Source organism: Saimiri boliviensis, chromosome 4 (assembly GCF_048565385.1).
Source record: "Saimiri boliviensis isolate mSaiBol1 chromosome 4, mSaiBol1.pri, whole genome shotgun sequence".
NCBI lineage: Eukaryota > Metazoa > Chordata > Mammalia > Primates > Cebidae > Saimiri > Saimiri boliviensis.
Window position 1 is genome coordinate 41,428,504 of NC_133452.1, and position 24,049 is coordinate 41,452,552.

General features: G+C 36.1%; 1 protein-coding gene and 1 pseudogene across 9 annotated transcripts in view; both read left to right on the forward strand.

Moving 5' to 3' along the window:
- PTPRK (protein tyrosine phosphatase receptor type K) overlaps nucleotides 1-24,049 on the forward strand; it is a 578,471-nt gene that overhangs the window by 210,657 nt on the left and 343,765 nt on the right. The window lies entirely within an intron of this gene.
- LOC101030327 (large ribosomal subunit protein uL10 pseudogene) lies at nucleotides 20,227-22,524 on the forward strand (annotated as a pseudogene).

The window sequence follows — 24,049 nt, forward strand, 5'->3', positions numbered from 1 at the left end:
AGTTACTTAGAGCTAACACTTTCTATGGTCGAATCAGACAAGCAAGTGTAAATTTTGCTTTTTGACATAATCATTGCAGTGATCCACTAACATATAAGGAACAAGCTCTTTTTCACCTCTGTCTTTAGAACAATAGATGTCTTTTCAGCTTAGTATACTAATTATAGAAATTATTGCATTTCATTTGTTTTATTTGCTATGGTTGAAAGATGCTATTCTACCTATTTTATAGGCTACAGATAAGTGCTGTAGATTCTTAAATTGATTGCTAAATAGAAGTAAACAGGGAAAAAAACCAAAATCCTGAGGTATCATCTCCATGTTAAATTTCAACTGAAGATCAGCATACCTCTAAAAGCGTAATTTTCTCCACTCTGGAAATCTGACCTGTCTTGTATTCATAAAACTAAGTTCTGCTTTGGAATTAAATCCATTACTTTCTTACTGAACAGTGAGGTTGTTACTAAATGAGGCAGGCAGATATATGTAACTTGGAAAACTATTAGTGGAAAGCTAATCTGCTGTTTTCCATTAACTGGGTGCACATCATTAATCACAAAAATGATGCGTGATGAAAACTACAGGGGTTTGACCAGAAATTGGAATGTGATAATATAGCACAAAGTGCCTTTTTCTCCCCCAATACGTGCAGAAACAAACACAACTTTTGCAATGCATTTTCTTGTTAACATTTTCCATTGATTTGAAAATAATGTTAAGAATTAACAGGCCTGAGATTCTCTGTTTTTGTCTCCTTTTAAAGGTTATATTCATGTGTATTATATTGATATTTTGGCAATAGAAAGATTAGAAAGATTTTCAGACTTCAGAGTTTCCACAGGCTTTGAATCTGAAAAGATGAGAGCTTAAACCAAGTGACTGTTTACTTGAATAAAAAGCATCTAAAAGGTTGATCTTCAGGCACAGTGGCCTGTGTAAGAAGAACATACTCATGAACCATCCATGCAAAGAGTAAAAAGAGGGGATGTCCCTCCTCTGTCATAGCTCTCAGAACTCTTCCAATTTTTTGCTGATCTGCATTCATCCATATCGAGTCCCACTTTAGAAAGGCAAGCAGCAAGATCTTTTTTCTCTAGATATATCATATACAGGTAACTTCATGTATAAGTATTGTGAGTGACTCTGGCTCATGCTCTTGTATAGCAGTGTTGCAGACACTGTTTGTTGCCTATTTATTGGTTATTCTCATCACTTTCTTCCATAGTGGCAGGAGTTCCAACCACCTTACTGGCTTTCCTAACTTTTTTGCAGGTAAGGATGGTCATATGTGACACAGTTCTGGTCAATTAGGAAAAAAAGTCTGCCAGGAAACTTCTGGGAAAGATGTTCCTCCCTAGTGACAGAGTGTTGTATGAGAACATGGCTCTTGGTGCCATTGTGATCATTTTGTAACTGTGAGGAAGGAAATAGCTGACAAACTGAGGGTGACAGAAGAAGGTATTCAAGTAGCCTAGGTCCTATGCTCAAAGTAATAATAATAATAATAATATTATTATTATTTAAATAATTTGTGGAAGAATATTCTGCTCTGCAACCAAAAGCATTGTAATACATCATATTGTGTCTTTCTTAAGCTTTCAAGCAATCCTGCCTATCAACACATACTATTGTTTGTGGATAGTACATGTAAGACATATGGCAGAATTAAAAATATATTTTATATATATATATATATCTACCAATGAATGAAGCAGTTTTTATTTTTCAATCTAGTTGGAGAGAGGAGACACATTTATATACTTGAAAATGTAAACAGCGCTGTAAGACAGCAGATCACTGACTAAAGGCACTAGAAAGGAAGGAAAGAAAGATGATCTGTTGGGTATCTACTGTATGTGGGATTCTAGTCTGGATACTTTCATATTTGTCATCTTTTATTTGTATTAATATTTGAACTGTGCTAAGTAAATGTTTCTTACCTTCATGCGTGGTTGAAGTCATGCTTATTTAGTGGTGGATCAAGATGATTTCCCATTTTTCGTCTTTAGTAAAATAGTATGATTTTTATGAGTTTGATCTTTAGCAATATCAGTAACTTCTGAAGTTAGCCACAAGTTAGATAGACTTATTTTAGTTATGGGAAGAGGATTTACCTACCATGGTCATTGTGGCTTATTTTACACTTGCAGAATACCTTTTATTTGATAGGCTATTAACAAAGCATCCTTTGCTGCTGCTTTTTAATCTTCGCAGTTTTCTTCGTTGCAAATGGAGTACCCCAAATGCGTTGGAAAGGCTCTCATATAATTATAGTCATTGTTTTCTTAAAACTTAGAACCCTGTGAGGGTGATTTCTCTCTGGTTTCTGATGGTGATTTGCTTTTATTACAAAATGTCTGCTCTACTTTGACTTTAAGGGGTTGTGGTTGATTCATTGATGAAACCTATGGTTATGTAAATAAATTTTAACAGATGAACAAAAGAATCCTGTTAAGTTAACAAATAATGACTGTTAAAATGTGGCAAGCCTCTCGTTATTCTCCTGTCATATGTGCTGTTATGTAGGGTGGTGGGAGCTGCCACAGGACCCTTCCTTGTTTCTTTTGAGAAATATTTTCATAAATTAATTCAATTCTCTTTTTGTAAGTGATTGCAAAATAATGAGCAGAATGGAGAAATAGGCATTGTTAATTCAATATATGACTTTTTCTTAACTTAGGAATTTGTTTTATCCAAGGGGGACAGGGAAGACAGATGCTAAAAAGAGCAGTGGAAGAGGTGCCAGTTCTCTGCTTATGTATTCAACTTGTACTCACTTCGGTTTGCTGAGTCTGAAAAACTTCATTTCTGATTTCTTGTTTTGCATACCTCTTTATTAATTATTTAGCATACATTGATCAGGCAGATAAATGTGAGAACCATTTCCTTCTAATCAGTTTAATGATGTTTTTGACAATGCTATGTACCATTTCATATAATACATGACAAATAAATAACAATTTTAAATTTATTTTTTCTTCAATTATATTGTCTGCTGGCTTTGGTAGTTAATTGGAATTGGTCTAGTTTTTAGGGCTTTCCGGTTTTTGAACAACTTGAATTTCTGTGTGAACTCTGTCCATTTTCATTTTGAAGACTTATTTTTCTTCACTTTAATCTGCATATAATATGTGAACAAAACATTAGTGTTATAAGGGAAAAACAAAAAAGAATGTGTTTTTTATCTAAAATTTAACTTTTGTGTTGTGGTGATTTCAGTTTCAGTTCTTAGAAAATAAATACGTTTTTCATTTGAGAGAATGTAATAAGAAGGAAATATACAGCAAATGTCAGACATTGTAGTCTTTTCAATTTTATTATTCTTTACATTATATTACATAGAATCTAATTATTCTGATGTTATTGGGGTTGGAATATAAAGGAAAACAAACTTTGGATGCTAAATTCTACTTATATCATCTGATGGACAATTTATGGTTAGTTTTAGCTGTCTTGATCTTCAAAAGGTGTTCTTAAAACTGTCATTATAAAACTAGCTACTACATGTTATTTCTGCATTTAGTTATAAATAATCATTGCACGCACCACTGGAATTCTCTTATGAGAATTAGATTCTTAATACTCTTTGAATGATCTGTTAAAAAATCACTCTTCTCAGCCCTCTAGAAGCAGTAAATCAATTCTCATTTTATGTTTAAAAACAAGCTCCCTAGTCAAATTTATACTGAGTAATAATTCAATAAATAATAAAGAAGGAAAAATTTTTAGTACCTAGAGACAAAGTTTGGTTCAAGCTTAAATATCTTCAGATCCTAGCGTTTTGCAACAACATCACAAATATAATAATTAGAAAACAGATACCATAGGTCTCTGGGCTTATATTTATTAAAAAACACTCTGGTTTGGTTGTAAACTTTAGTAGTATAAGGCTTACAAAGAGATGAAGTCAGTTTAGTGCCATAAATACCAGGATGAATTTCTGTATTTTGTTTCTGGTTGTTATTTCTTTTCTTTTTTTTCTTTCTTTTTTTTAACCCCCTTTTTCTGTGTCTTTGGGTGATGGAGTGAAACCCATTGTAAGCAGAACAATAAAGATAACCAAATAATTGTTTCTCTGGTATGTATATTATATTATCTGTTTACTAGTGGATTATTTATTACTATTGTCACATAATATATGAGAATTAGAAGTTCTCATTTTTTTAAATGGTGGTGGAGAAAAAAGTAGAGGCCATTTTGTATATTGGGTTAAGGTTTGGATTAGTTGTCATTTGACCTGCGTTTAATATCCATTATCATGTGTTCTTGTCCATTCTGTCAAGGCCTCCTTGCTCATTGAGTGACTATGTTGTGGGAGTTTTTGAGTTTCAGTCCCTGCAATATGGGATGATAGCTAGTTTACTGTGTTTTATTAGGTTCACAAAGCTGTCTCTTTAAAGCTCTTATTTACAAATAACAAGACAACAACTAGAGCTAGTTAAGTAGAAAAGAAACAGAATTGAAAAGATTTGGGAATCACTCACAGCATTTAAGGGAAGTGGGATTCCCAGCCTGAAGAAGGCATAGTAACCAAATAGATCCAAAGAAAACAGAAACACTTTCTCTCTGAAGGATTCTTACACTGACTCATTTATTTTACCCATTCAGTGAGTGTTTATTGAGCAACCAAATCATGCCAGGCACCCTTCTGGGTGCTGGGGTTGGACAGTGTTGAATAAGTCTCAAGATTCTTATTCTCCCAGGAATTCTATTCTAGGGAGGAAACCCAGTTTAGTAAATGAGAAAAATATTAGAATGCAGTAAGTGCTTAAGAAGTAATTAAAACTTAAAAAATATATGAGAGCAGAAGTCTTAAAACTTGCATTAGACCAGGTGGTCAAGGAAGTACTGTCACTTGGAGAGCTGAATGATGAAAATGAACTAGGCATGCAGAGATCAGGAGAAATGCATTAGAGACAAGAAAAAAACAAACAAACACACAAACAAACAAAACAAACAAAACAAGGACATAAGTATGGAAGGAAATTGGCATTGCAGAGGGACAGACACAGGTGCAGAGATCAAAGGTTACCTTTTTCAAGATGAGATGGGCAGATTCCAGTCATGTGGAGCTTTGCAGTCCGAGGAAAGGATTCTAATGCTTTCAGAGGATTTTTATAAAGGGACCTTATTTACTCATTCTTGGTCTCATCTTGCATGTGCTTCCCTTTTATATTCTTCTTTAGTTTTTTTTTTTTTTTTTTTAATTGTTTACTCACAGCTCTGGTTGTGTCCAGTCTTGATAACTGTAATAGTTTCCTATTTTCTCTCACCTTAAAATCTATTATAAGTCAATTACTTGTTGGGAGATGCTAATTTGCTTATATTGAGCTCCTTAGATTTTGCCAGTGTTTCCTTTAAAGTCAAAACACTCAACCTTTATTTGAGGTCCTTCATCATTTAGCCTCAGGCAACTGTTCCAACCTTTCTACCATTCTTTCTTTAGGATGTAATATATCTATGGCCTGAAATGCCTTTGTTTATTCCTTTCCCTTGTCCAAGTTTTGTTTATCCTTTAAGACCCAACAGTATATCCACTTCTACAATGTAGCCTTTGCTTAACACCTCTTATCTCCGTGGTCACTCCGTTCTCCTTGGTCACTCCGTTCTCCTTGGATGTGTGCTGCCTGCATTGCTCATTAGACATTTAGCTTGTTGTATGTATGTCAGGTATTTTCCCCCACAAATGTATTATAGACCCTTTTAAAAAATGGTCCGGGTGTCCCATAAAGACAATATAATAATATGGTGCTTTATATTTCAGAAAGCAATTGTACAGATTTAAAAAAAAATCATTCTTATAATAGCACTAATGGGGTCACTGGGAAAAGTACAACTATTATTATTTTAAGATAAGGACTGAGAGAGGTTAAGTGACTTGCATAAGTTCATGTTTCTATTGAGAACTGAGCTAGTTCTCTTCTCTCCTGTGACATTCTAGTCCCTCTCTACTGCACCATTGGTGATTTTCCAGTCTTGGTGTCAAAAGAAAATTGGCTTCCTGATTAAGTATTCAGTGATTGTACAAGAGTAAAGTTATAATTATTTCATATACATATACTTTCTTGGGTGACTTATTCTTTAATTTTATATGTTACTGTTTCTTTAAAAACACTGAAAGGTTTCATGGGTTTTGTGTCCAAGAAGTAATTGGACGAAGCTGAATACTTCATGGACTGCTGAGAGCTTTGGTTAACCGGATTTCAATTCATTTCCATAACCAAGTGTTGAGTTTTTACTACATACTTAGCACTAGTCTGGATTTAGGGACAAAATCAACAAAAAATCTGGAAACAATTTTATACTTTTCTTTAGGGAATATAAAGTCCACTAAGGCAATCGCCTATGTAGCAATAATTTTTAATGGAAAATGATGGTTAAATGAGACTGGTTATACTATTATCTCTAACTCCAAATATGTTTGAAAATGCCATAATTAAGCAACGAGAGAAAAAAAAGTCTTCTGACAGAGATAAAACATCCACATTGGTAGCCTTGTATTTTGTTTAATTAAGTGTCCAAAGGAATTGTTAGGGCTCAGAAAAGAATCTCCAAAATGATGGCCTCCAAAGCAGTTTCAGAAATAAAAGTTTATCTCTGACCTCTTTCCCTACTGTCTCTCACTTCCACTGCCCCAACTCTAGCCACTGAAACTATGATTGACTTCTACAGGAACATCTTCCCCATGGCAGGGCATAGAAACCCTAACCTCTTTTTTTCTTCAAAGCCAGCCACAACACCTAAAAACAATTGCTCTAACCTTCTCCTGCCTTTTTATGAAATAACTGGTCATGAAGAAATTATCTGACCTATCTTGTTTGCATGTAGGTCAAAAGACCCAAATACTAGAAAGCGTCTAGCCCTGTACCCAGGAGGAAGAAATGCTGCACAAGTGACCAAGAAGAATTTGAACAGATGGACCTTGCTGGGTTTCTCCACCTCAGTCTACTAGCATTAATTAGATCCTACCCTTAATGTGAAATTGTATTTCCACATGGCTGTCCATACATCATTGAACCTAAGCATACAATGGAATTTTTTGCCATATCTTTGGATGCTCCTTCTGAAGGCTCCTGTGTCATATAAACTACGATCAAATAAATGTGTTATGTTTTTCTCCTGTTAACCTGTTTTTTGTGATAGGGGTGTTGGTCATGATCCTTAGATGATAAGGAAAAGGATCACAGTTTTAGTATTGTGGAGAAAACAATACTAATAAAGGAGCTCCAAGAAGGAAGAAACAGGGCTCTGGGGTCAGGTAAAAATTGATCTGGTACTCGAGAGGTTGAGGCAGGAGGGTCCCTTGAACCTAGGAGTTCTTATCTAGCCTGCACAACATAGCAAGGCCCTGTCTCTTAAAAAAATTGAGCTAGTATTGTGGGCATAAAAGTGGTGTTTTATGAAAATTGAGGTTTCTCAATTATCAGGCATAGATAGCAGTCTCAGGTGCTCAGAAATGAGAACGATCATGCTGTGTCAGAGGATAGCCATACTGCTCTCTCTGGCCCACATGGAAGGTCTTGAAATGAGGTCAGGAATATGTTGAGTAAGTTGTAACTTATTTAGAAGTTTCCAAATCCAGGATGGGAGATTTGTGTTTATTTTGACTCCTTGGTGTTTGGACCACTCAGAAGAGACTAATCAGCAGAGCAGTGAAGATTTTTACAAGTTGTTCTTATGACTGAATTCAGCAGATGAAAGGGGGCCCATAACAGTGTTTACTGGCCATCCACACACTGTACGATTCAAGCCCCATCTGTCTGAACCAGACCCATGAAGTTGTGTCATTCACGTTTTTAGATGATGACCTGTGGAGGGCAAGGCATATTTTTGTTACTTATTTCCCTTTCTTTTGGGTAGAGATTTATTTATTTATTATGAAGGTAATCAGGTTTTTGGCAGACAAACTCATATTTTTTAAAAGTCTATTCAAAGATTCTTTTGTCTGCAGAATTGCTAAATTTTGAACATTTAAGTTTGTTCTTTCTGCTGGGATCCCTGGGGAACTTTCCCTTAATAATAAAAGCTGAAGGATGTCCAGATGATGCTCTTCTCCTCCATCTGCCTGTTAAGTCCTTAATCTCCTACACCTGGGTGTTCTAATCCTTTATTTGCTTTAAGTACTAAGTGGTTCCAACTTGGACAAGTTCTGTGTCCAATATGCCAAGTAAGATTTACTGTGCCACAGAAGGGCATGCTACTCCCTAAGATCTCCTGGAAAATAAAGTGGTTTGCTGTTCACAAATGGACCTGCTGGTTTTAATGCAGCCCAGTTAATAAATGGCATTCACTCAGTATACAGCCAGGAGTGCCCCATTGATTGGCAGCAGGAACTCCTTATTCATGTTGAGAGTTCCTTTTTCCGGTGCTGCTTGCCTCTGAGAATTGTCAGTGGGCTGCCTTCACAGTGCAGCAAAAGGTCCTTTCTGCTTTTTTCATTGTCATTTGCTTCCCGGTTTGGAGCCAGTTGAGTTATTTAGTTTTGGGTCTGAGTTGCATAAGGTACAGCAGTTTTAAATCAGTTTGTTTTCGGATTTTCCTTGGTCAGGTTCTCTTTTTGGAAAAGCATCAAGCAAAGGATATAGAAGTCAATGTCATCCTCTGCTTCTTAGTTATCACTGTGCTAACTGAAATTCAGTGGACTACTCTTGTCAAGAGGTTATACCCTGTATTGAGTTTCGGCCTTGGGTCTCACTCTAGTTCAGAGAGAGCTCGTGTTGCAGAAACAATCCTCTCATCTCAGCCAATAAATCCTCCTAACAAATCATCCCTATACCAAACGAGACCATGTATATCTATCAGCTATCTTAGGGAGTGACCAGAAATTAGAGAGAAAGAAGGCATAACCTACTTTCCCTGTTTTCTAGGTAAAAGCTTGGTCATCTCTAACTAACTTAATAAAGCATGTGCTTGTTGGGTAAAGGCAGAGTAGCTCACTAAGCTTACAAAAGAAAGGTAAGAGAGGCTGTTCATTGTCCAGTACTTTTGTATTTCTGATTAGCCTTCATATAAGTGGATGACTTTTTTTTTTTTTTTTTTGGTTAGGCATTGCGACTGGAGCTTTCATATTATTTTTCAATCTTGTTTCCTTTACTAGAAAAACAGTGGAAAGAGAGATTACTTAAACCATTATTTATCATATTGTTGGGAGGGAGTGAACTGGTACCAGTGAGAATGGGAAATTTTCTGTAAAAATGGTGGTGTTAACCTTAAAGAAGGAGAAATAAAAAAAAATTCTGAATATCTTAATTCAGAGGGAATGGGTTGGAAAATATGAATTAGAGTGACACTTGTACTTTTTATTACAAGCTGGCCACATAAAATTATTTAATTAAGTGTTATAAAGTTCTCTCCTTCTAGAATCTAAAACAAAAGAGGCTAATGAGAAGTTATTTCAGCTGCTGATGTAACAGACTTTAGAGGCAGTAACTCCAGTGAGGGGAGGTCAGCAAAGTGCTTTATGTAGCAGCTACCACACTTCAGCATGGCCATCACCTTGTGTAGGGTCTGAAACCTTGCTTGCAGACCATGACTCCTGCATCTGGTCTCTAATGCTGCCCTCCTGTTTAGATGCTCCATATTGACTTCTGATTCCTCCGGGACTCTAGGCTCTCCCAACCCTCTCTACCTTCAGCTTTGTTCCAGGAAACCCTATTTACACCCTAACTTTCACCTCCCACTCCTATTCCAAGAGGAACCATGTCCTGATTAGGAAAAAATTGTGTGCTTGCACCAGGGGCTAGGAGAATTGGAGAGTAGGAGAGGTGATGCCTGTACCATGTCCTTTAGTTGGTCTCAATTTTTAAAAAGGTCTAATGAATGCTTAGTTGGATTAAACTGTGTGGTAAATGAAAAGAAAAAAAGGAGAGAAATGTTAAATACTTGAACTAAGAAGTTGTTCTCTAGCAGGATTGTAATTGATAATCTTTTGACTTCATTATTGAGTGGCGAGACATTTAATATAGAGAATAGCCACCCTATCATTTTTTAATGCCCAAAGTTACAATATTATTTATTTAAAAGTGGCATGTAACCTTAACAATGATCTGCCTTCTCCAGCGTCTTTGATTGCAGTCCTATGTATTTGTTTTTCCTTTATTAATAGTTACTTTTGGTGAAATATTGTATAATACATGACTATGCAGGAGATATTAATAATAATAATATATGTAATGTTTCATGGAAATCAACTTAAATAATCTCACCAGAACTTCCTAAGAGTTTCTCTCCATTAAAACTTTCCTTCTATCCCAAGGAATAAGGAATACAGTATTTTGAATTTTTGTTCATCATGTTGTTTCTTTTTTGTTAAATTTACTTTAAACAAATATTTTGTTTTATACAGTTAAATGTTTTATAAATGCTATCACGTTTTGTATACATTTTGGCTACTCAATTTTTTTTTCTCAGTCAACATCCAGTTTTTTTTTTTTTTTTTTTTAGACGGAGTCTGTCTCTGTCTCCCAGGCTGGAGTGGTGCAGTGGTGCGATCTTGACTCACTGCAGCCTCCACCTCCCAGGTTCAAGCGTTTCTCCTGCCTCAGCCTCCTAAGTAGCTGGGATTACAGGGATGAGTCACCACACCCTGCTAATTTTTGTATTTTTAGTAGAGACAAGGTTTTACCATGTTGGTCAGACTGGTCTAAAACTCCTGACCTTGTGATCTACCCACCTCAGCCTCCAAAAGTGCTGAGGTTGCAGGCATGAGCCACCACGCCCGGCACCAGGCGTGGTAATTAATTATTTTTTCAGTGTTGAATGGCATTTTATTATTGAATAAGCTAAAATTGATTATTCAGTCATTTGTCTATGGATATTTGGATTGTTTCCAGATTTTATTTGTGTCATTTAAAAAAAAATGTTGTTATGAGCATTCTGGTACATGTGTATGATATTGCTAAGTAGTGATATTGCTAAGGCGTGTGGTATGTGCATTCAATTTGTTAAGTTGACTCTAAGTTGTTCGCCAAAATGATTGAACAATTGGCATTCCAATTGGCACTGTGCGTTTCTATTGATAAATATGCTGACTAACCCTTGGTATTTATTTGCACATTTTCAGATTCCTATTTGGTGAGGATAGTATTGTGGTCCAAATTTGAGTCACTCTGACTACTGTTGTGGATGAGCATGTTTCCAAATATTTGTTCTTTGTGTTTCTACACCTTTTACATTTTTATTTATGTTTTTTGCTCAGTTTTCTATTGGTTTATCTGTTTCTTATCAATTGGGAAACCTTTTTTCTAGTCTAGATAGTAACCATTTGAAAATAATACGTGCTTGTCTTGGTTTGGGCTTACTTTTTCACTTCCTTATAGTACTTTGGACAAAAAGCCTTAATTTTTTTTCTTTTTTCCTTTTTTTTTTTTTTTTTTTTGAGATGGAGTCTCGCTCTGCCCGGGCTAGAGTGCAGTGGCACAATATTGGCTCAGTGCAACCTCTGCCTCCTGGGTTCAAGCAATTCTCCTGCCTCAGCCTCCCAACTAGCTGGGACTACAGGCACACGCTGCCATGTCACCTGGCTAATTTTGTGAATTTTAGTAGAGAGAGGTCTATTTTATTTCACTGTGCTGCCCAGGCTGGTCTTGAAGTCCTGAGCCCAGGTAATTGGCCTGCCTCAGCCTCCCAAAGTGCTGGGATTACAGGGATGAGCCACCACACCTAGCCCGCTTTAATTTTAGTGTTGATGATTTTATTGATTTTTTTTAACTTTACAAATTAAAAAAATATAATTTGGTTAAGAAGCTCTTCCTAACACCGAGGTTATTTTATTCTATATTTCTTCTAAAAATTTTATGATTTGCCTTTCAAATTTAAATATTTGAGGACTTTCCATTTGATTTTAAATATAGCATAAAGTAGGGTCTTTTATGAAACTTTTCCTTAGTGCTGGATTCATGCATATACGTTTTTTCTTTGTCTCTCTATGTCTGTCTGTGTGTGTGTGTGTGTGTGTGTGTGTGTGTGTGTGTATCTATCCTATATCTGTATTTTTTTCTTCTGAGCTCTGAGCCCTCTATCTGCCTACTAGAAATTTCTGTGTTCCATCACCTTAAACTCATCATATCTAAACTGGAACCAATTTCTCACTTTCTTAGTCCCTCTACATCTAACTGGCATCTAGATCCTTTAAACATGTCATTTGAAATGAGTTTTTATCTGACAGTTTCTATTCTTACTACCACCCTATCCATACCATGTGATCTGAACCTCAGACCTCTGAAATGTTTGAAGTACACTTCTTGCATTTCTAGTTTCCCCACATAGATCATGTGCAGCTGACACCACATTCATATTAATCTTTTTAAAGCAAAACTTTGATTCTCTTAATTTTTTTCTTTTGAGACAAAGTATCACTCTGTTGCCCAGGCTGGAATGCAGTGGTGCAGTCATAGCTAACTGCTGTCTCTAACTCCTGAGCTCAAGTGATCCTCCCTGCCTCAGCCTCCTGAGTGTCTGGGACTACAGACATGTGCAACCACATCCGACTAATTTAAAAAATATTTTTGCAGAGATGGGTCTTCCTATGTTGACCAGGCTAGCCTTAAACTTCTGGCCTCAAGAGATCCTCTTGCTTCAGCCTCCCAAAGTGCTGGGATTATATGCATGAGCCACCACACCTGGCCGATTCTATCAAATAAAAGTAACATTATTAACTCCTCTTTGTCATGGTAAAGTGGCCTGCCCCTAAGGCTCTCTCTGCTTCTTGTCTAGCCCCAATTCTGTTTTATAACATTTATCTTCTTAGTTTCTCTTTAAATTATCTTGTGGTTTTGTTTTCACTTATTAGCTCATTCCATTGTATACATTGTTCTTCTAGCAAAGAGAATTCTATCATTCTTTTGGCATTCATGATTCAATGAGTTATAACCTTCTTGAATGTTTTTATTGAAATAAAGTTACAGATTCTTGTATTTCCTTTATTACCTGATATGGTTAGGCTCTGTGTCACCACCCAAATCTTGTTTTGAATTGTAGTCCCCATAACCTCCACATGCCAATGGCTGAACTGGTGAAGATAATTAAATCATGGAGATGGTTTCCCCCATGCTGTTCTTGTGATAGTGAGTGAGTTCTCAAGAGATTTGATGGTTTTATAAGGGGCTTCCCCCTTTACTCCGTCTTGCCACCCTGTGAAGAAGGGTGCTTCTCCTTTGGCTTCTGCCATAACTGAAATTACCCAGTCTTGGGTATTTCTTCATAGCAGTTTGAGAACAAACTAATACATTCCCTATAGCATCCATCATAATACCTAGCACATAACAGATAATAAATATTGAGGGATTGATTAGTAGAAGGATACTGATCTTATTCAATGAAATTGTATTTGGGTTCCTCTGGGCGAATTCTTTTAAAAACAATTCATTTGTGGAGTTTACAAGATGCTATTAATTTTATTATGGCAAAAATAAAATATTTGAGTTTTACTTAGCATAATTGACGGAGTCTATATTTTTCTGAAAGATCCAGTTTTCAACCTGCTTGGACAGCCTTTCTTTCCTAAATTACTTTTTTTTTTTTTTTTAATGTTAACCATAAGTGCGTCATTTCTATTTGTTTTCTTGATGTCTTTTCTTTTCATATGTTTCCTGACTTTCTCAGCCAGAGGAAAGTAATGCTACCATAGAAATAATACATTTAGATTCTAGTAGACTTGTTTTCTTACATTTCCATTTTATATAAACAGGCCAAATCATCGTAAAAGTACCTAGACTAACTATTCAAGTCTGATATGTTTATGGACTCTGTGGAAAAAAGGAAACTAAATCCTCTAAGCTGCTAATGATGTAGAAAGCGAATCCAATATCATTTGGTGATTCATGTAAAGAAGAAAAATAAAGGAAGGAGTAAAATCTGGTTCAAGCCACCTCCATTAGTCAACTTCGTTTCAGATATTAATTGGTCTGCACTAAAATGATAGTGATAAACCAATGAAATGATGACTTTGAAAAGAGAATTCTTCAAAAGTCTGCTTAAAAGCATATCAACTCTTTCTTGTTTTCTTTTTCAAACTTACTGTTTAGGTCATCTTTATAGCATTGAAGAAAAAGAATACTTGTGTAGAATAAAGAGCTATTTTTATCTTCAGAAAAAGTTTGTTTAAGAAATATAGAAGCAACAAAATAGGCATGACAGAGAACTGCCGTTTGCCACTGCTTTTTGAGCAGCACAGTGCTATACAATCCGTTTCTTAAAATGCCATGGTGAATTAGAGTGTCTTGTTTCTCACAAGCTTTGTTTTATTAAAAAAAACATTTCTTGTCTTTTTCTCCCATCTAGTTTATCAGTCTGTTATGGTCTTCCTAGCAGGACTAGGGTGCATATGCTGATTGTATGTGATAATGAACTCCCTGGGAATTTAGTGTTCTTCTGAATTCTCTTGAACAAATAAATCTGGAGATGCTTTCCTTTGTGCACAGTTGTTGCATTTCTTTAAAGAGGTAATAATGGTTATTAAACTTAGCAATTGGTATAATTATATATGTTTTAATCCGAAAGGCTTTAATGATTATTTTTTCTAACAACCTGATTTTAGAGACTCGGAAGAAGCCACTTGATTTGTGTGTATCACACACAGAAAGAGTTCTTAGTGAGCCTTTCAACTACTTTCCAAAAAACTTAAATGTTTTATGCATTTCACAGATAACCTTTTCTCTTAAAGTCCAACCAAAGGGGTGTTTTGTATATTTTTATCATTTACATCCATTGAAATTACTTGTTCTATATGATATAATGAAACATACATAGTTATTTAAGCTAAAATATAGTTGGTAAAGTTGGGCCTCCATGATGTTAAATGCTGCCACCTTCAGTGACATTAATTAAAGAAAACTTGTTACTTTGTGAGTTATTCTAAAATGCTTTCTCTCATTAAAAAAAAAAAAAAAAAAAGTTGTGTTTCTCCTTCTAAATAGTATACTTAGGTTTTGCTTGGCAAGCCTGTGTGAAAAGAGGTCTTATGTCACCCGAGCTTAGCAGTGAAGAGCAAAAGGCACTGGTGCTGCTCTCTTGGTCTTTTTAAGTAAGTCCCAGTCAAAATATGGAGCACATTTCAGAGTAATGTTAATGCTCCAAAATTGCATAAGTCATGGGGTTGTGAAACAACCATCTTCCATTTTTGTGCTTCAGTCTGACTTCAGTGTTGTTTTTGTCTTCTTAAGGTAAACTCCTCTGTTGTTTCAACAGGTATCTAGACTTCAAATAATTGTTAAAGTAGTGTTGTAATTGAGATAATCAGTCTTGGAACTATAATTGTTGTGAAAATTGTATGCTCTTGAAAGTCTATGTAAAATAGTCTAAATGTTTTAAAGAAAACCTTTTCATTTTAAAAACAGAAATGTGCTTGAACAAATTATTTTAATGGAATGAAATTAATCAATGAATCTGTATGCCACAGCTTTAACAAATCTTCCAGCTCTAATCAACCATAATAGAGATTATTTTAAGATCTTCAGGTAGCAAAGAGTCATATCAACTTAGAGAATGTATGATTTATAACAGAATACCATGCACTAATATTGAATAGCATCAATATTTGTAATTAAATCATTTAATTACAAATATAACCTAGGCAGTGGCATGGAAGAGAAATATAGTAGGTCTAACACACTAATGGATATGAGCTCCAAGTGTTTATTCTCTCTCTTGCTACCTTAGCCGTAGGGCTGCCTTCATTCCCTAAGGGTTTCTCATAGTCTGACAGAGACCTCAACTCCTTAAAGCAATGCCAGCAATAGAGATTCATAGGAGAATATCCCAGCAAATCTAGAGTGTAGAGTTTAGTGGAACAAAAAGGGGGACGAGCTTTGGAAGCTGTAGTTGGAAATGGGAAGCCAATAGGCAGGACTGGAGTTAGACTGCTGATTTAGACACTTTAGGTCAGAGATAGGGACGGAAGGCCTGAAATACTGTTGATGTAGATTGAGTGAAGTCAGTTGATTTCAGAAATGGCTTGGAGATGAAATTGATAGGAGTAGAAGGTTACTGGCTTGAGTTTAGGGAAAGAAGGCAGAGATGTTGCCTGATTTTCTAATTATATAAGTGTAGTGAATCATGAGCCATTTATTGATACATGGGTTGAGAGGAGGCAGATTTTGTGTTGGGGTGTGTGTGTGTGTGTGTGTGTGTGTGTGTGTCTGTGTACACTGTGAGTTGTGGGGGTAGAAGATGCTGGTTTAGGTGACTATGGGCCAGCCATGTGATATTGACTCAAAGTTTGATTATCTTAAGGGTTAGGAGCAGGGTCTTAACTAAGGAACCATTAGCATAAAGATACTGATAGAAGTGAGAAGGAGCTAGTACTGCAATAAACAGAGTATGAGAAAGGGCTCCTGAATACCAACATTTATGGTAGTCTATAGAAGAGCCAGAAAATTTAGCCTCCAAAAGGAGCCAGAGAAGCAAGATCTAACGAGTTAAGAACAAGCCACAATGTTGAGTGACACTGACAGGAAATTTAAAGGAGGAGAAGGTTTCAAGAAAGGAACAGGTAAGACTGACAAATCCTACAGAAATCTCAAAGAAGATAAAATTAAAAAGATTTATTAGCTTTAGCCTAGAAGACTTGTTTTAACTTATTCCAAATGCATGTTTTGAGCAAATGAACAGAGCAAAGGAAGCATGGGTAGTTCTGAAGCAGATGATATTCTGTTTCTTTCCTGTTTTTTTTTTTAATGAAAATGATGGGCTCTTCTGTTTTGTCTTTGGTGAGCTTTTTTTCTTTATTTCTTTATAATTTAGTATCAGGAACTTACAATAAAGTTATCTATATTATCTGCTATTCTTAACAGGAGGCAAGTTTTTGAATGTGCTACAAAATAATTTACCTAAAGCAGGCAAGGCAATGTAAATCATTTTATTTTTGCTTAGGTAGCCCAGAACATAAATCATGAGATAAATATCACTACCCTAAAAGAAAGAGTAAAGTAATATAGTCTTCTAGCAGTGGAAGAAAGGAGGTCTAATTATCAAATAATTTATCAGCAATGATGATCTCCAACTCTAAAGTAAACTCAAACAGTGTGTATATTCAGATGAATTAAAAACATATATTCATTTAGTTTATGTGATAATCCTAGATGTGCATTTACAGAATTGTTTTCTTCTGAAAAGGAAAAAAGACTCTTTTTATAATGTAAATAAATTAATGTTATTTTAAAAATGAAGATACTATATGCCTGAAGTTGTAATGTATTTTTAAAAATTGGATCATAGTGTGAAATCAAATGCTAGTGATTAATATTGTTATTGTTATTGTAACTAATATTAATGTATGTGCTTTACATTTCTCTCAGCCTCTTACATGTTATCCTGTGTTTTAAAACAAGTAACAACAAGTAAAACAAAAAATTTACCAACACTCTAAAGTGATACATACTTTTGCCTATTTTTTTTTTTAAATTAAGAGGGTATTGAAAAATTATCATTTTGGTTTAAGCATCTGAGCAAACAAAATAAAATTTCTGATTTTAAGGGTAAAAGCATTATTTTGGGAAAAATGAATTATAATAAAAGAAATGCTAAAATTTTTTACAGTTGGATACATTGATATATTTTTCTGGCTTTATTAAAAATAGAAATAGTGATATCTACCCTCCATTAAGGAAAATATTCACTTGTTTATTGAAGAAACATTTTTCAAGTATCTTCTTCATGCCACGCACTATTTTCAGTGCTTAAAATGTGACAGTGGATCAAAGAAACAAGTCTTGACTCTGAAAAACCTCTTTTGCTGGGGAAGGTGGTTTACAAACAGAGAACAGCTAACATTATAAGTAAGACTACTTGGTTGTACAGCTATAGAAAAGAAGATAGAGCAACGTGGTGTGGGTGGGGTGTGTCTGTTGAAAGCTGTGAGGTAAGGACAGATTGTAATTTTAAATCGAGCAGTCTGAGTGGGCTTCACTGAGTTGACACTTGAACAAAAAGACGTAAAAAAGACAAGGGTATGTGCCGGATATATATCTACTATAAGAGCCAGGACAAAGGCCCTGTAGTGGAAGCATGCTTGTCTATAGGTTGCAAAGAACCACTGCAGCTGGATGGCAGTGAGCAAGCAGGGGAAGAGGAGAAAGAGAAGGAGGTAAGGTCAGCGAAGGAACTGGGCAAGGTCACTTACAAACTTGTTTTGCTTCGAAGGACTTGTCCTTGACTCAGAGGCCATGGAGAGTCACGGAAAGCTTCTGAGTAGAGAGACTTGCTAGGAATTTGATTTCAGTGTTGTTAATCAGTTTTTTATCTTCTTTAGAGCACACTTAAGTCTAAACTTTTCTTAATGTTTACAACGGTGAGGTATAAACAACTGCTACAGTGTAGCCTACTGGCCATAAACAGAATTGCTGTGTGACTTTGTAGTGTCCTGAAGTTTAATTTATATTAGCTCTGCCTATGTCCTGTTTCCAGAATCATAAAAATTTAATTTTGGAGAAGCAAGATTTATGTAAAATAATCACCTTAATTTGTAGTTGTGGAAAACTAACTTGCTTAAGGTTATTCAACTGGATTGACTAGAGCTAGAATTAGGGTTTAGGTCTCCTGACTATAAATGAGCATGAGAAGCAAGAACCCAAAAGTACCAACCGTGATTAGATTTGTATTCAGTGCTTTACTAATTTTGTACAAATCTAGGCTCAGTTTTCCCCACTTAAATGACATTGCTGCATCTTTTGCACATTTCTTTGGCCAGGCGTGAGTATATCATTGCTTTTACTACTTAGCGTTACTTTTTAATTACTAGGTAAAAAAAAAAAGCCATCCTCTTTTTCCTTCTTAGTACCAATTTAAAAAAAAAAATTTTACATTTTACTTACCTGAGAAATACTTGTAATCAATTACAAGGCAAATTACAACCAGAGGCCAAATCTGTCCTGTGGCTTGTTTGTGTCTATCTCTTTATCCAACAATGGGTTTTACACTTTTAAGTGGTTGGGGTGGTGGGAAAAAGAAGAATCATACTTTATGACTAGTGAAAATTATATAAAATCTAATTTTGGTGTTCATGAATAAGGTTTTATTGGCACATAGCTGTGCTCATTCCTTTATCTATTGTTTGTGTTATTTATGGTGCTGCTGGCTAAGATGGAAGAACTTGATACTTGTGACAGTGACAGAGAACATATGGCCTGAAAAGCCTAATCATTTTATTAGGTTTGTTAGGAAAAAGTTTGTCAACCACAACTGTCCTAGAGCAATGCTTCTCAAACTTTACTATGCATAAAATTGCCCAGGAGTCTTGTTAAAATTCATATTCCTAGGCATCACTTCCAGATATTCTGATTTCATCACTATTGGATGGAGCCTGAGACACTCCATTCTTCCAAACTTCAGTTCACAGATGATGCAGATCCTACCTGATGCAGACTGAGCACTGCCCTAATGTGGGCTTTCTGGAACTTCTTGTCTATCTTAGTTTATCTTGCCCCATCTTATAGTAATTCATTGATTTTGAAGGAAGAAGGTCAAAGGGGTTGTTTCTAAATGAATCTTACAGCAGTCTCATCCAAGCACTGATCCTAGTCCCAGCATATTGAATCTTAGAAATTTATTCTAAGATTATTCTAAGATGATGTATTATACTCAACATATATCGGAGTATATTTGAATATAAAAATATCCATTCCCCCCTTTCCAATCTTTCCTTCTTACATAAAATCTTCTTTATGCTCTTGTTTATCCTGTGACTTAGGTGTCTTTGAAGAAACTTCTTGTTTTATACAAATGATGGTTAATCACATTAATAATATTTTACATATTAATTTTCTGAGCAATCTCTTCCTCAGTCTAGTGAAGCGGTGTTTTTTATTTGTTTTTTGTTTTTCCAGTTAGAACAGCCTGGTGGTACCAAGTTTTTAAAAAATTATTTTAAATTTGGAGGACAGTAGTTTGAAAGTGTTCATATATTGACTTATTGACTTATAGTCTATTTCATAGTTTTAATTTCAAATGGAAATTAATCATATGGTTAAATTTTGAAGGGAAATCACATATTGCTGACTTAAGGATTTCCAAACAGTATAATGGAACCACATATACAATTATGTATCTATTTATGTGGGATGCTATGTATTTCTTGTTTCATACTGTAATTCTAAATATATGTATTTTTTAATGACTCTGGCTTTGCTCCTAAAAGTCTTTCTGAGTTGACGAGCCCTCTGTTATTTACTCATAAGAATCAGTCTTTCTAAGGTGTCCATTATTGATTAAATTTAATTTAATTTACAAAATTCTTATTTACAAAGTTATCATTATGTTTGCATTCGTAAGTTGTTTAATAAAACTTAATTGAATTTATGATAAAGCAGAAGTAGAATGTATATTATACATATTATGGAAACCTTGAACTTAGCATGTCTTAAGCCATTATAGTAGATAAAAAAGCAAAAATTGGATTCTTAGCCAATGTAAAATTTAGGTAAATCTTAAAATTTTGTTAGTTACTGCAGATATAGTTTTAGTTAATTTCAGATATACCCTCTCCCAAAATGATAAAGAGATGAAATGCAATAAACTTTGTGTCTTGTCCGAAAACTGTAATGTGGTAAATTAATAAACATGTAGTATGCAATATGCAGGCAAACACTTCCAGAATTCAAGAATTATAAATGGAAACAAGATGCTAGAGTCTGTGAAACCCAAGAGGACCCTAAAGAAGACCAGCTTGGCCTTCTCTCACCAGGCGTCCTCGTGGAAGTGACATCGTCTTTAAACCCTGCGTGGCAATCCCTGACGCACCACCGTGATGCCCAGGGAAGACGGGGCGACCTGGAAGTCCAACTACTTCCTTAAGATCATACAACTATTGGATGGTTATCCAAAATGCTTCATCGTGGGAGCAGACAATGTGGGCTCCAAGCAGATGCAGCAGATCCGCATGTCTCTCCGCGGGAAGGCTGTGGTGCTGATGGGCAAGAACACCATGATGCGCAAGGCCATCCGAGGGCACCTGGAAAACAACCCAGCTCTGGAGAAACTGCTGCCTCATATCCGGGGGAATGCGGGCTTTGTGTTCACCAAGGAGGATCTCACTGAGATCAGGGACATGCTGCTGGCGAATAAGGTCCCAGCTGCTGCCGTGCTGGTGCCATTGCAGCACGATGAAGTCACTGTGCCAGCCCAGAACACCGGTCTGGGGCCCGAGAAGACCTCCTTTTTCCAGGCTTTAGGTATCACCACCAAAATCTCCAGGGGCACCATTGGAATCCTGAGTGATGTGCAGCTGATCAAGACTGGAGACAAAGTGGGAGCCAGTGAAGCCACGCTGCTGAACATGCTTAACATCTCTCCCTTCTCCTTTGGGCTGGTCATCCAGCAGGTGTTCAACAGTGGCAGCATCTACAACCCTGAAGTGCTTGACATCACAGAGGAAACTCTGCACTCTCGCTTCCTGGAGGGCGTCCGCAATGTTGCCAGGGTCTGTCTGCAGATTGGCTACCCAACGGTTGCATCAGTACCCCATTCCATCATCAATGGATACAAACGAGTCCTGGCCTTGTCTGTGGAGACTGATTACACCTTCCCACTTGCTGAAAGGGTCAAGGCCTTCTTGGCTGATCCATCTGCCTTTGCGGCGGCTGCCCCTGTGGCTGCTGCCACCATGGCTGCTCCTGCTGCTGCTGCAGCCCCAGCTAAGGTTGAAGCCAAGGAAGAGTCGGAGGAGTCAGACGAGGGTATGGGATTTGGTCTCTTTGACTAATCACCAGAAAGCAACCAATTTAGCTAGCTTTATTTGTAAAACAAGGAAATAAAGTCTTCTTTAAAAAAAAAAAAAAGACCAACTTGCTAATTCAAGTGACAGAAGAGAAAAAGACACCAAACAGCATTTCTACTTGAGAGTAGACTGGAGAAAGAAAAAAGAAAGAAGGACTTCTTTAGACATCATTCCAAGAGAAATAGGGATAAGAAAACTGGAGGAAAGGCTGTGATTTAATCAATAATGGACACCTTAGAAAGTCTGATTCTTTGCACCAGGGTTAGGAATGACAAAATAATCTGCTCACAGAAGGCACAGCAAATACTGATTTCTTCTTTTTAAGAATATTTGCTTATATGATCAAATTACTAAAATAAACCATAATTACAGTGTACATTTAAATAATGTACTTAGTATACTAATGTTTCAAAGATAAACATTTTTACTGTCCTTGTTGAAAAATATGTAACATGATGGAGATCGGGAAGCATAAAAAAATCAAAGATTAAGCCGGGCGCGGTGGCTCAAGCCTGTAATCCCAGCACTTTGGGAGGCTGAGGTGGGTGGATCACAAGGTCAAGAGATCGAGACCATCCTGTTCAACATGGTGAAACCCCGTCTCTATGAAAAATACAAAAAATTAGCTGGGCATGGTGGCGTGTGCCTGTAATCCCAGCTAGTCAGGAGGCTGAGACAGGAGAATTGCCTGAACCCAGGAGGCGGAGGTTGCGGTGAGCCGAGATCGTGCCATTGCACTCCAGCCTGGGTAACAAGAGTGAAACTCCGTCTCAAAAAAAAAAAAAAAAAAAATCAAAGATTAAAAAAAAGAAAAATATCCACAGCTATAAGCCCAAAGGCTTCATCACAGGGATATCAAGCAGGTTTCCCTCAGGCTCTGTCTTACGTGTTATTGTCTGCTTGAGTCCATCTGATCATAATGTATGTGGAAGGAACTGAGTCTATGTTATGATTGTGTGTCTCTTTTGTGCTTTTTGCACGAGTTGTCTGTACTAGAGAGTTACAAAAAAATGTTTGAAATGAATTGAATTTTACCTCTTTTCCTCAGAAAATTTTATTATTATTGTTATTTAATTATTATGAACTTAAGAACCAGTAATTCAGATAATTCCTGGAAAAATATTTTGATTAGGCATGTTGGTTTGGAGTAGGTCTGAGCTTTGCATTTCCTAAAATTTTATTACTTACTTTACTTCTGTCATAAGATAGACTGGTAAATGATGTTGGTATTTCTGGTTAGGTCTTAGAGATCCCAGTCCAGTGAAACAGTAAGGGAGTGAAGGCTTATGGAGATCTGCCTTAGAGGATCATTATTGCTATGGTTTGAATGTATCCTCTCCAAAATTCTGATGTTGCCAATGTGATAGTATTAAGAGGTAGGACCTTTAAGAGATGATTAAGTCATGAGAGCCCCTGCCTACATACATGGGTTTAAAGCTGGCATAAAAGGTGGTGACTTTGTGTTTTTTTTCTTTTTTTGCTATTAACCATGTGAAAACATAGCATTTCTCCTCTCTGAGGATGCAACAAGTCACCATCTTGGAAGCATAGAGCAGCCTTCACCAGACAACCAAACCTGCTAGTACTTTGATCTTGGACTTCCTAGCATCTAGAACTTCGAGAAATAAACTTGTTTTAAGTTACCCAGTCTTGGGTATTTTGTTATAGCAGCATAAAATGAACTATGGCAAAACAATGGCTACCTCCATTTATTCTATACTGATATATGTATTGCATTATCTACTTTGACTTTCATAACAATTAGATTAAGTGAAATATGTTCATTTTATAAAGAAAAAAATAAAAGTCTTGGTGAAATTTTATTCACCAAAACTAGTAAACACCAATTGGCTGTTGAACCTCAAACCATCTCACTATTTGGCTATTTTTTGACCAAGATATTTTTGTTTCTTTAGCAAAGGTTATTGAAGTTCTGTTTGCAAGACAGGCATTCATTTGGATGTTGGAATAAAAATATAAATGATCCACATCTGTTGCCATTGTCTAGCTTCCTATCTTGTAGGGGGTGCAAATAATTATAAATAATTCGTCAACAAACAGTTGCATTGAAATTCAAACGCTATAATGGATATATGTCAACGTAATAGTTAACACAGAGTAGGATTGTGTATTGCATGAGACTGGGAGAAAAGAAATCACAGTACTGATGCCCTGTAAAGTGCATCCTGTTTTCAGGAAAGGAGGAGGAAGGTCATGACAGAGAAAATAACACATGTAAATCCACCAAGTTGTGAACGAAATGTTTTAGGAATTATATTTCTTTGTGTCTATGGCCTGGGGAAAATAAATGTAAAATGATACCAGAAATAGAAACCAGTA